The sequence below is a fragment of the Schistocerca piceifrons genome, chromosome 1 (assembly GCF_021461385.2).
Source record: "Schistocerca piceifrons isolate TAMUIC-IGC-003096 chromosome 1, iqSchPice1.1, whole genome shotgun sequence".
Classification (NCBI taxonomy): Eukaryota; Metazoa; Arthropoda; class Insecta; order Orthoptera; family Acrididae; genus Schistocerca; species Schistocerca piceifrons.
In genome coordinates, this window is record NC_060138.1 from 742,551,002 (window position 1) to 742,563,406 (window position 12,405).

The following is a 12,405-nucleotide window of genomic DNA, read 5'->3' on the forward strand; positions in this document are numbered from 1 at the left end:
TTTCAATTTGCTCTTTGGTTTCTAACATGGAACGAAGTTGATGACATGTGACCAAGCAACCTTACATGGAGTGACGAGGCAGATTTTACACTACAGGGTGCAATCAATACACAGAACTGCCGAATTCGGGGTACTGTTAAACCACGTGTTGTGCACGATGAGCCACTGCACTCACACTATGTGACTGTATCGTGTGAATTCACAGGCACCTTTGTTCTCGGTCCGTCCTTCTTATTAGAGAATACACACAGAGGGTCTGCCCAGTGTACTGAGGCGTCTGAACGTTATCGAGACCTCCTTGCACAGTATGTGATTCCTGATTTGGAAGAGTGCAGCTGTGTAGAAACTACTGTTTTTATGGAAGATGGGCACCACCTCATTCGTTCACCCAGCGGAAGTTCTGCATAATGCAACATTTCACGATGAGGTGATCTCCAGAGGTTTTCGAGATGCATGGCTTGCAAGATCACCTGATCTGAATTCATGTGACTATTGCCTCTGGGTATATCTAAAAGAACGCGTTTACAGGGACACATTCGGTAGCTACCTGCTCTGAAGGCCAGTATACGGGATTATGTTTCTCGGATTCCATCAGAACTGCTTCTAGCAACTGTTGATCACGTCGTTTTACGAATGCTGGACCTCGTCGACGTCTCTGGTACTGGTATTTAGGAAACTGTGTAAGCAGCGGTTAATAATGGAATCAGTATTATACCTTCCTCACTTGTTTGACCTTCTTGCCCACATACAGTTCCTAGTCCATTACATATGGAAACATTTCTGTATGCGTTTCTTGCACTCACAGTGCCAGATCTGAACCCGGTGGCGAAAATTTGAACTATTTTCCAGCAAAAATCGGTTCCACATTAACGTGTTGGAATATCTACCACGTTTCACTGCCTTGCGGTTATTACAGTCCACACAAAAAAAAAATGGTTCAAATGGCTCTGAGCACTATGGGACTTAACATCTGAGGTCATCAGTCCCCTAGGCTTAGAACTACTTAACCTAACTAACCTCAGGACATCACAAACATCCATGTCCGAGGCAGGATTCGAACCTGCGACCGTAGCAGCAGCGCGGTTCCGGACTGAAGCGCCTAGAACCGTTCGGCCACCCAGTATTATCGTGCCATTTAAAAGACCATATTTGCATCAATACCCTGGTTAATACAAGAGATAAGACGATCAGGCATAGAACAAAATTACGTGTTCCTCTGTGTACTATCAATTAGCAGAAACTTCGTTGCGGGAGATTCAGCAATCCATGAAATGAGAGGGACGTAACATCTTACGCTACTTCACTTTTATGACTACGCTGTGCCAGCTGAACACTGTGCCAGCTAAAGATGGGCAAAAACCCGAAACACATCTTCCCGTGCCTGAAGTCGTAAAAAGCTACAAGCTGTATTTTTTCATTGAGTTCGCATTTAACGCTCTGTATGCCAGCTTTCGTGCTTTCAGTGACTTGGCAGTGATGTGGACCAAAGCGCGCATATGTTACAAACGTAGACGAAGAAGCCTACGACACCGGCGGCCAATTTGCGCGTCCCGTTTGTTTCTGTTGGCTATCACGTTGTTTCGCTCCAACAATCGCCACCATGTGCGAAACACCCACGCACAGACACGTGTTTACGCCTGTGTGCGATACGCTCGTCGCGGCCGCCGCTATAACTGTGCCGCCATTAGAGGGGGAGGATAAATTCCCGCGGCGTGTTTACGACGGGGGGCGACGCCTCCGGCCGCAACTCCTGTTCAACAGCGCCGACACTAATGTGACGCGCGCCGCCGGCCAGATGAATTCTGGCTGCTCTAAAGTAAATACTCTAATGTCCCGCCTCGAGATTATATTTCCAAAATATTATGACAGCACGGACGGAGCAAAGGGGAGGATTTAAGTACACGAGGAATTAACTGCCCGACGAAACGATAATTTATTCTGATATCCTTGCGTCTCCGCGTGCCTGAATTGTAAGTTACATGTGGAACATCCAAGAATACACAGTTATTAGTTCTCAGAATAAGCTGTTGCTCTGATCTCGAGTGTGCCTGTCATAATTAGAAGTCCATAAACCCAGCACGTGTTGTGACACGGTTTTCACATCTAGTGGTGTCTAAAGTGTGCCAGATTCTGCACCGCCAATTACATGCGCCCTTTCGTTTTGAATGAACACAACCACTGAATAGCAGCGATGTGTGTCGCAACGATTAAATTTATTATGTTCCGGGGAAAGCGATTTTTCATGTTCAGAATGTTTTCGGTAACACAGACCTTTGCCATGTATACTGGGACGGAGGCCAAATAGCAGAAACGATCAACATTCTATTCTTAATGAGGGTGAACTTACAAAGGAACCTACGTGATTTGTGCTTTTGCATAGAACAGTGAAGAACACATCTACTTTGTGAGACTATCGTCGTTACAGAGACTTTTTGATGTCTTTTGAAAGCTGCAATATTTTTCTTTATATCCGTCTTGTTCTGAGTTAAATCTATCTTGCTTTGAGTGGCTTTTATGTTTGGTTGCATCTATCACTCACTCAAATTAGTGAGCCAAATGTATTTTCACTACAACGAGTATCCCTTAAATTATTGCCAGCCACTGTGGTCGAGCGGTTCTAGGCGCTTCAGTCCGGTACCACGCGGCTGCTACGGTCACAGGTTCGAATCATGCCTCGGGCATGCATGTGTGTGTTGTCCTTAGGTTAGTTAGGTTTAAGTAGTTCTAAGTCTAGGGGACTGATGACCTCAGATGTTAAGTCCCATAGTTCTTAGAGCCATTTGAACCATTGAACTTTAAATTATTAAAATGTTGTAACTAATTCTTTGATGCGGTAAAAAGTTCCTCTTGATAAAACAACAGTAATTCTCCAACATCCGAATCTTTTTAATCCTTCACATGTTGTACAAAATGCCTCCCCTCCCCTCTTAACGTACAGATGGTTCGAAAGCGATGTGAAACTGTGAGAAATGTCCATCCTTGGTATGTTGTTCAACGAGCGTTTCTCATTGGTTTGAATGTCGATTATATCATCCAAGTGTTCATTCTTCATGTGAATGTCTACACTTTTATGTTGTACGGTAATTTCGTATCGATAACACAATGTTTGGTCGCCAATGATGATTTTTCCAGAAAAGAACTGTTCGTATTTTGCATTTCACTCAAGACGTAGCAGGACTCCACACGTTTTTGTTTGGGATTCAAGGTGAGTGGGACAAACTTTGTACATATTTCGCTCTTCTTCAAAACATTCTGGCGAATGTCTTGAACCCCTGATTGAGAGACGTTTCTCCACTGCGATTTGTGACACAGCACCGTTGACACACTGTGACCGCACGTCCACTATTTAACACTCCCTGCTCTCCACTGACTGGCAGAGTGAACATCTGTTGATTACATTAATTTTCTTCGTTGAAGCTGTCGCCGTAATTGCCGCGCTGACGTCGCTTGTACGCCAGGTAGAAAGTTAATCACGGGCCTTTTAGTGTGGACAGTGTTGGCTGAGATCCCCTGATAATATCTTAAATGAGTGGGGTCCCTCTTTCATTACTCTCGCTAAGGATTTCTCGTCGTAACAGTACACACTACGAAAGTAAACTATTGTATTCAGTAATTCAGTATCTCATTGGGGGTGGACTGCCTTTGTCTTCATCCGATGTGAAGGGTTGCTCATGTAGGCGCTTGAGGTTGGCCCTAAACACGGTGCAATTCCGTGTTTTTCGCATACACTGCAAAGTGACAGTTACGTTAACTTACCCTCCAGCTCAGGTACTCAAACCACAGTCGATCTTTAGACTTGACAATGAGCCTCCTCCGTTTTCCTTGGTCTATGGATTATTCTCCAGCTAGTCTCATATGGGAGCTGTTAGGAGATCGAATTTTGGACCCTCGGGCTTCCCAGTACGTTCTGCAGAAGGCTACCATTTGCACAGCAAAGTGACTAATTCCAAATTCAGTAGTGATGAAGTGTGGCAGACATAGCTGGATAATTTGTACAATATCTCACATTAACTTTAAGTCTGGGACACGAGCTGATGTTCACTTTAGCCCATTCTTTATAGTTACGGTAGTGAATTTAGAATGAAATTACATTCAGTTGATTCAGACGCAGTTTCTAATATCGCCGTTATGCATTTCTAAGCACTATTTCATCAACAGAGTGGTAATATTCCAGTAAAAGTATCTATTTAGGACTCTCTACGCAGTAGTCGTGGGAGGTTACGGATGTCTAGCGACGGTAAGGAGCTGTAGAATTGTATTTAATCGTCTAGGATATGGAATTCGTAAATTATCTATGTGCATCTCTCTCTCCCTCTCTCTCTCTATCATATTTATGAGAATGATTGATTGATTTGTGCAGGGAGACAAAACAACAGTAATCTTAGCCCACTACTGCCCACACCGAAACTGAGTTTGCACCCTCTGATTCCAGTAAAGCCAGCTGATTCCTACAAAGCCTATAACTAGGCGCTTCAGTAGCTCTACATTAGACACAATTTCTTCAGGAATTTACGCCCCGAATATTCTGTGTCTTTTGACATTCAACGCTTCGCAGTGGAAGATCAGATGTGGTGCTTTTTCGTCCTCCTCACCGCTTAGTCTACATTTAAATATTTCTTTTTCTGTACGCATCGCGTATAGACGTTTCTTAAAGTTCCCTTGGCCAGTTATTAGAACTCCCACGAATCTGATCCGTTTCCTGTCCAGGCACGGCATTACAGAAGTTTCCTTGAAACACGGCTTCGGCAATATCTGCGTTCCGCCTCTCGATTCAGCTGCGTAGTTTCGACTATTAACAAATGGAGACGTCGCATCCGTCTTGCCAGCCTATCATCTTGCTCATCGCCACTAATTCCTGAGTGTCAATAAAATTCTTCTGGGTTGCTGACCACATTGTCAATGTAAAAAATTGTCCGATGTTTCGGTCACTATTGCAAGCGGCCTTCCTCGGGGCTTTCTGCTGAGCTGACTGAATTTTATTGACAGTGTCAACGGCCACGGAAACTTATGCTTACATTAATTCCTGAGTGACAAATGAATCATAGTTCATTTACCCTGTTGCTTTCCCCTAGTCTACAAGGCCTATGTGGCATTCTGCGACGATCTTTGATCTCGCTGCCGAGGTTGATACAGATTTCAGAGTTGATTAGCTTCCTGAATGAATATAGATGCCACGTCCTAGTACCACCTATGCAGTTCTCCACGCAAACCCTGAAAGCGGACGTTTCCACCTGGAATACCGTGGCCGGTTTCCTTACAGAAATTGCTGTCTCTACTCTGGACTGTACCCTGTATCCTCCAGCCCCAACACCTACGTATGTTTTCGATCCATTAGTAAACCACACTGTCTCCTGAACGGTATCATGGTTCATACAATGAAGGCTTTCACGACCGGATGTTTCAGCTGCCGAGAATTCTTCCGGGCTGTATGGCCGTGGTCCATGGAACTCTTCTATCCCTGACATTTCGTCCAAAGCTACGTTCGACATCTCCGGAAGTGCTCCTGGTTGTGCTGAGTCTTGCCGACTGACAAGTCGGTCGTCGAAGAACGGCCTAAATACCGTGGAAAATGGGCGTGGTCTGGATTTCACGTGATAGCAGAGATGAGCCTTGCCAATGATAAAATATAACTATCGGTCATAGTACGTCAAAGATAAAATCTTCTCATCGATTCTGTAGCGCCACTGTCCATATATCGCTGAGTTTCATAGCTTCTTCTTTTCTGTTAAAACTCAACGATACATGGACAGTGGCGCTACAGAATCGATGAGTAGTTTTTATATTTGACGTACTATGATCGATAGTTATATTTTATCATTGACAAGGTTCATCTGTGCTATCACGTGAAATCCAGACCACGCCCACTTTCCACGGTACCGACTTGTCGGTCGTCAAAACTCAGCACAACCAGGAGAACTTTCGAAAATGTCCAACATAGCTTTGGACGAAACGTCAGGGATAGAAGACTTCTGTGGACCATGGCCATACAACCCGGAAGAATTCTCGGCGGTATCAAGGTTCGTTCTCCTACTGTTCCCTGCTTCCAGTTGTTTCCTTGGAAAGTTCACTGATGCAGCTAGAACATTTGCACAGTCGAGTACCATTTCCCCGATCATTCGTATATTTACCACATCGTCATACTGTTGTAGGATTCTGGACATCCTAACGGTTTCCAGTTATTTCCAGTTTTTAACTTTCATGCCTCTGCCGCTTCCTCCATTGTAAACCATAGGTTTGACGGGGGAATGTACAGGACGGTCTCCATTCCAGCAGAGCATGTGCTGCTAATTCCGCGAGTTATGGCTAAGCATGCAAATCTCGACACCTTACCAAGCCCTCTAGTAGCTATTTGCTATTCTGCATAACACCCGATTTCAATCAACTTCTTTACATCGGCTTTCTTACGTTGATGTCACGTCGAACACGTCCTGCATTCTCCCTGTAGACACGCACAGAAATACACTTCTAGGCAAGGTTATAACTTTTTTCTTGAACATATTGTTCCAGAAAAGAACTAAGTTCCCAACTCCCAGTTCTAACCAAAGTTTTGGGCGGTTTTGCTTGGTTGCATGGCAGTTACTGGAACTTTAAGTCTTCTCCAAAAATGGTTCAAAAGGCTCTGAGCACTAGGGGACTTAACTTGTGAGGCCATCAGTCCCCTAGAACTTAGAACTACTTAAACCTAACTAACCTAAGGACATCACACACATCCATGCCCGAGGCAGGATTCGAACCTGCGTAGCGGTCGCGCGGTTCCAGACTGTAGCGCCTAGAACCGCTCGGCCACCCCGGCCGGCCAAGTCTTCTCCCAAAAGTTCTCAATTGCCAAAGACTATGTTTCTGATAAAAGTTCACCTGTCCCATTAGTAAAACTATCTATTTGGCACAAGGGTTATAAGCCTGGGTAATTGTTTACAATGTTTTCAAACTTTTCTTTAAGTTTTCTTGGGAATACCTCCGGCAATGAAAAGTTCACTATAATAATTTTATTCATTAACTGAATAGATTTATTCGAAGCCAAACCTTGAGTTTCAGGCATTTTAATACTTCAGGTATGTGGGAGAAATGAGTGCTAATCACAGCAATATCTTTTTCAATACCGGAATCATTAAAAGCTTCCTTGCACTGGCAAACCGCTAAACCCCCTGCACCATCGAAGTCGTTTACTACCCCTACCCCAACGAGTTACCACCGGTTCTGGAGGTAAAGGTACATTTGGTAGTTTTTCTCTGTAGGTCTTGAGCGAGCAGGATCCTTTACAAACATTTTCTTTGTGGGTGAAATCAATTTATTTACATTCACAGACGTGGAGCGTAGTTCTTCAACAAGGCGATGTACTCCATGAGCAAAGTACGTCCTGCTTTGATCATACGGGGAGCTGCATCCGAAATAAACAGACACCTTTTCATCTGCAGAATATTCTGGAAATATTTTTCTAATACCCTCATTCACAAATCTGGCGATCGTAGACTGATTCACTTTTTCAAGTTCTTTGCAGGCCAATAAACAGCAAGGAGAAGGCTCTTCTTTTAAAGCACCAGCAATTAAATTTTCAATGTAATTGCCACAAGTGACAAGTGAAATGCAGATAATATTGTCCTTGAGTTCATTTCGTATTTCTTGCAGAACATTTATGTAAATTGTCGGTATGTAATTTTGATTCATCTGGTATATTTTCTTAAACAATATTTGCGCAGGAAGCCTTTGAGAATAGGGTTCGTAAGTTTGTGAAGAGGAATATTGCTTCATCTACATCTACATACAAACTCCGTAATCCACCATACGGTGCATGGCGGAGGGTACCTCGTACCACAACTAGCATCTTCTCTCCCTGTTCCACTCCCAAACAGAACGAGGAAAAAATGACTGCCTATATGACTCTGTACGAGCCCTAATCTCTCTTATATTTGTGGTCTTTCGGCGAAATATAAGTTGGCGGCAGTAAAATTGTACTGCAGTCAGCCTCAAATGCTGGTTCTCTAAATTTCCTCAATAGCGATTCACGAAATGAACGCCACCTTTCCTCCAGAGACTCCCACCCGAGTTCCCGAAGCATTTCCGTAACACTCGCGTGATGATCAAACCTACCAGTAACAAATCTAGCAGCCCGCCTCTGAATTGCTTTTATGTCTTCCCTCAATCCGACCTGATAGGGATCCCAAACACTCAAGAATAGGTCGTATTAGTGTTTTATAAGCGGTCTCCTTTACAGATGAACCACGTCTTCCCAAAATTCTACCAATGAACCGAAGACGACTATCCACCTTCCCCACAACTGCCATTACATACTTGTCCCACTTCATATCGCTCTGAAAATGTTACGTCCAAATATTTAATCGACGTTACTGTGTCAATCGCTATAGTACTAATGGAGTATTCAAACATTATGGGATTCTTATTCCTATTCATCTGCATTAATTTACATTTATCTATATTTAGAGTTAGCTGCCATTCTTTACACCAATCGCAAATCCTGTCCAAGTCGTCTTGTATCCCCCTACAGTCACTCACCGATGACACCTTCCCGTACACCACAGCATCATCAGCCAACAGCCGCACATTGCTATCCACCCTACCCAAAAGATCATTTATGTAGATAGAAAACAACAGCGGAGCTACCACACTTCCCTGGGGCACTCCGATACACACTCACCATCGAGGACAACGTACTGGGTTGCAATGAATGCTTCACATAGACCCATGTTAAAGCAAAATTTTTGGTTACCTTTGAACAAATTCCTACTATTGCAACTTCTGAGCGCGTGGCCAGCGCTCTTCCTCGTAACTGATACGCACAGGTTTGACTTTGAGATATAATGCACGTATACCATGTTTTTTCATTATTTGATCTTGCATATTTCGACAGTTTTCATGCATTTTTAAGCATTTTTCATGCATATTTGCATGCATATTTTAAGGTTCTTAGGATTCATGTAATCGGTCTCTACTCATCTATAATCTTTCTTCGCACTCGTCATTAGCGACTGCAACAGGAAAGGAAGGAACTGAGAGTATGCGCAAAGCACCCTCCGCCACGCACCACAGGGTAGCCTGCGAAGTATAGATGTAGATGTCGGCCTTCCCGTGGGCTGAGCGCTATCGCCGTCCCTTTTAATGCCGTCAGCGACGGCACAGCGGACTGTGTAGTGAGTTGTCGGTACGTCACGAGACAAATTCGTTGTCTCTGATATGGAGTTCCCGGTAGCGGCTGGACGTGCCGCTGGCGAGGAAAGGGGACACTGGTGGCGCGGGTGAGTGGCCTGGCCGGCCCGGGCGGCGGCAGTGGCAGGCGAGCCGCTGACTCGCTGATGAGCCGCCCGTATCTGGCTCGCGCGTCCGCTCGCTCACCGCCGCCTGCCCAGCTGGCCGCCAGGCACGCGAGGGCGTTGCCCGGAGCGCGGCTAACCGCCTGTGGACACGAGCCGGGGGTAGCACCCGTCCGATAGGAGCATCATTTAGAGGGGTAGTTCACCCCAGGACTCTACAGCCGACGAAAATATTAGTTACCCCCAACACACATCCCGCCAATACTAACTCTGTCTCTAGTCATGGTAATGCCCCAAATTTCTTCAGTTACGTTATATCTAGCAGAATCCACTTACAGACATTTATATACCGTACAGCTAACACAGCAATCCTCCTACACATTTCTTTCGGGATTAACGACAGATGATTCGGCAGGCCAGCCGATATGCGATAACGTGACTGAGTGTTTGTGAAACCAGGAACTTCTGCGTGCAGCTCCGTGACTACAGCTGCTGCCATTTTAGAACACTGGACTGCTTACAGTCTACTTACCATGCGGATGCAGAAGAAAGTTCATTACATGGTAGTGAGAATGTTGAAACAAACATGTTAGCTCTTGAAACTTCCTGGCAGATTAAAACTGTGTGCCTGACCGAGACTCGAACTCCGGACCTTTGCCTTTCGCGGGCAAGTGCTCTACCAACTGAGCTACCCAAGCACGACTCACGTCCCCTCCTCACAGCTTCACTTCTGCCAGTACCTCGTCTCCTACCTTTCGAACTTTACAGAATCTCTCCTGCGAACCTTGCAGAACTAACACTCCTGAAAGAAAGTACACTCCTGGAAATTGAAATAAGAACACCGTGAATTCATTGTCCCAGGAAGGGGAAACTTTATTGACACATTCCTGGGGTCAGATACATCACATGATCACACTGACAGAACCACAGGCACATAGACACAGGCAACAGAGCATGCACAATGTCGGCACTAGTACAGTGTATATCCACCTTTCGCAGCAATGCAGGCTGCTATTCTCCCATGGAGACGATCGTAGAGATGCTGGATGTAGTCCTGTGGAACGGCTTGCCATGCCATTTCCACCTGGCGCCTCAGTTGGACCAGCGTTCGTGCTGGACGTGCAGACCGCGTGAGACGACGCTTCATCCAGTCCCAAACATGCTCAATGGGGGACAGATCCGGAGATCTTGCTGGCCAGGGTAGTTGACTTACACCTTCTAGAGCACGTTGGGTGGCACGGGATACATGCGGACGTGCATTGTCCTGTTGGAACAGCAAGTTCCCTTGCCGGTCTAGGAATGGTGGAACGATGGGTTCGATGACGGTTTGGCTGTACCGTGCACTATTCAGTGTCCCCTCGACGATCACCAGTGGTGTACGGCCACTGTAGGAGATCGCTCTCCACACCATGATGCCGGGTGTTGGCCCTGTGTGCCTCGGTCGTATGCAGTCCTGATTGTGGCGCTCACCTGCACGGCGCCAAACGCGCATACGACCATCATTGACACCAAGGCAGAAGCGACTGTCATCGCTGAAGACGACACGTCTCCATTCGTCCCTCCATTCACGCCTGTCGTGACACCACTGGAGGCGGGCTGCATGAGGTTGGGGCGTGAGCGGAAGACGGCCTAACGGTGTGCGGGACCGTAGCCCAGCTTCATGGAGACGGTTGCGAATGGTCCTCGCCGATACCCCAGGAGCAACAGTGTCCCTAATTTGCTGGGAAGTGGCGGTGCGGTCCCCTACGGCACTGCGTAGGATCCTACGGTCTTGGCGTGCATCCGTGCGTCGCTGCGGTCCGGTCCCAGGTCGACGGGTACGTGCACCTTCCGCCGACCACTGGCGACAACATCGATGTACTGTGGAGACCTCACGCCCCACGTGTTGAGCAATTCGGCGGTACGTCCACCCGGCTTCCCGCATGCCCACTATACGCCCTCGCTCAAAGTCCGTCAATTGCACATACGGTTCACGTCCACGCTGTCGCGGCATGCTACCAGTGTTAAAGACTGCGATGGAGCTCCGTATGCCACGGCAAACTGGCTGACACTGACGGCGGCGGTGCACAACTGCTGCGCAGCTAGCGCCATTCGACGGCCAACACCGCGGTTCCTGGTGTGTCCGCTGTGCCGTGCGTGTGATCATTGCTTGTACAGCCCTCTCGCAGTGTCCGGAGCAAGTATGGTGGGTCTGACACATCCCTGTCAATGTGTTCTTTTTTCCATTTCCAGGAGTGTATATTGCGGAGACATGGATTAGCCACAGCCTAGAGGATGTTTCCAGAATGAGATATACTCTCTGCAGCGGAGTGTGCGCTGATATGAAACTTCCTGGCAGACTGAAACTGCGTGCCGGACCGAGACTCGAACTCGGGACCTTTGCCTTTCGCGGGCAAGTGCTCTACCAACTGAGCTACCCAAGCACGACTCACGCCCCCTCCTCACAGCTTTACTTCTGCCAGTACCTCGTCTCCAACCTTCCGAACTTTACAGAAGCTCTCCTTTGAACCTTGCCCGCGAAAGGCAAAGGTCCCGAGTTCGAGTCTCGGTGCGGCACACAGTTTTAATCTGCCAGGAAGTTTCATATCAGCACACACTCCGCTGCAGAGTGAAAATCTCATTCTGGATGTTAGGTCTTGTTGACGGTAACAAGAATTCGTGGTCTAAGCTATGAAATAAAAGCCACCTTAAAACGTCTCAGAGCCACCTCTGTCGTGAACTACAACCTCTGCATCTCATTAGGCCATGTGGACATTGGACACATTGTATCCTTTGCCAAAACAGAAGATCGCACACTATATGACAACAGAAGGCTAGTGTCCTGATTCTATGTTGTTTTGCCCATAGAAGACCTGCAGCTCCGCATGCTACTCTCAGCATTTATTTACTTTCTCTGTCAGTCGTAATTCGTATAGGTATTGAAACGTAATTTCACTGTATAGTACCACGTGTCGCCGGACGCAGTGGCCGAGCGGTTGTAGGCGCTTCAGTCCGGAACCGCGCTGCTGCTACGGTCGCAGGTTCGAATCCTGCCTCGGGCATCGATGTGTGTGATGTCGTTAGGTTAGTTAGGTTTAAGTAGTTCTAAATCTAGGGGAATGATGACCTTGTAAGTAGGCTGTTTAGGTTTTTATGTTGG

General features: G+C 46.5%; 1 non-coding gene across 1 annotated transcript; it reads right to left on the reverse strand.

Moving 5' to 3' along the window:
- Positions 1 to 11,612: 11,612 nt before the first annotated feature.
- Positions 11,613 to 11,689, reverse strand: Trnas-cga. Its single transcript has one exon. It is a non-coding gene; the product is annotated as a tRNA-Ser (tRNA).
- Positions 11,690 to 12,405: the final 716 nt, after the last annotated feature.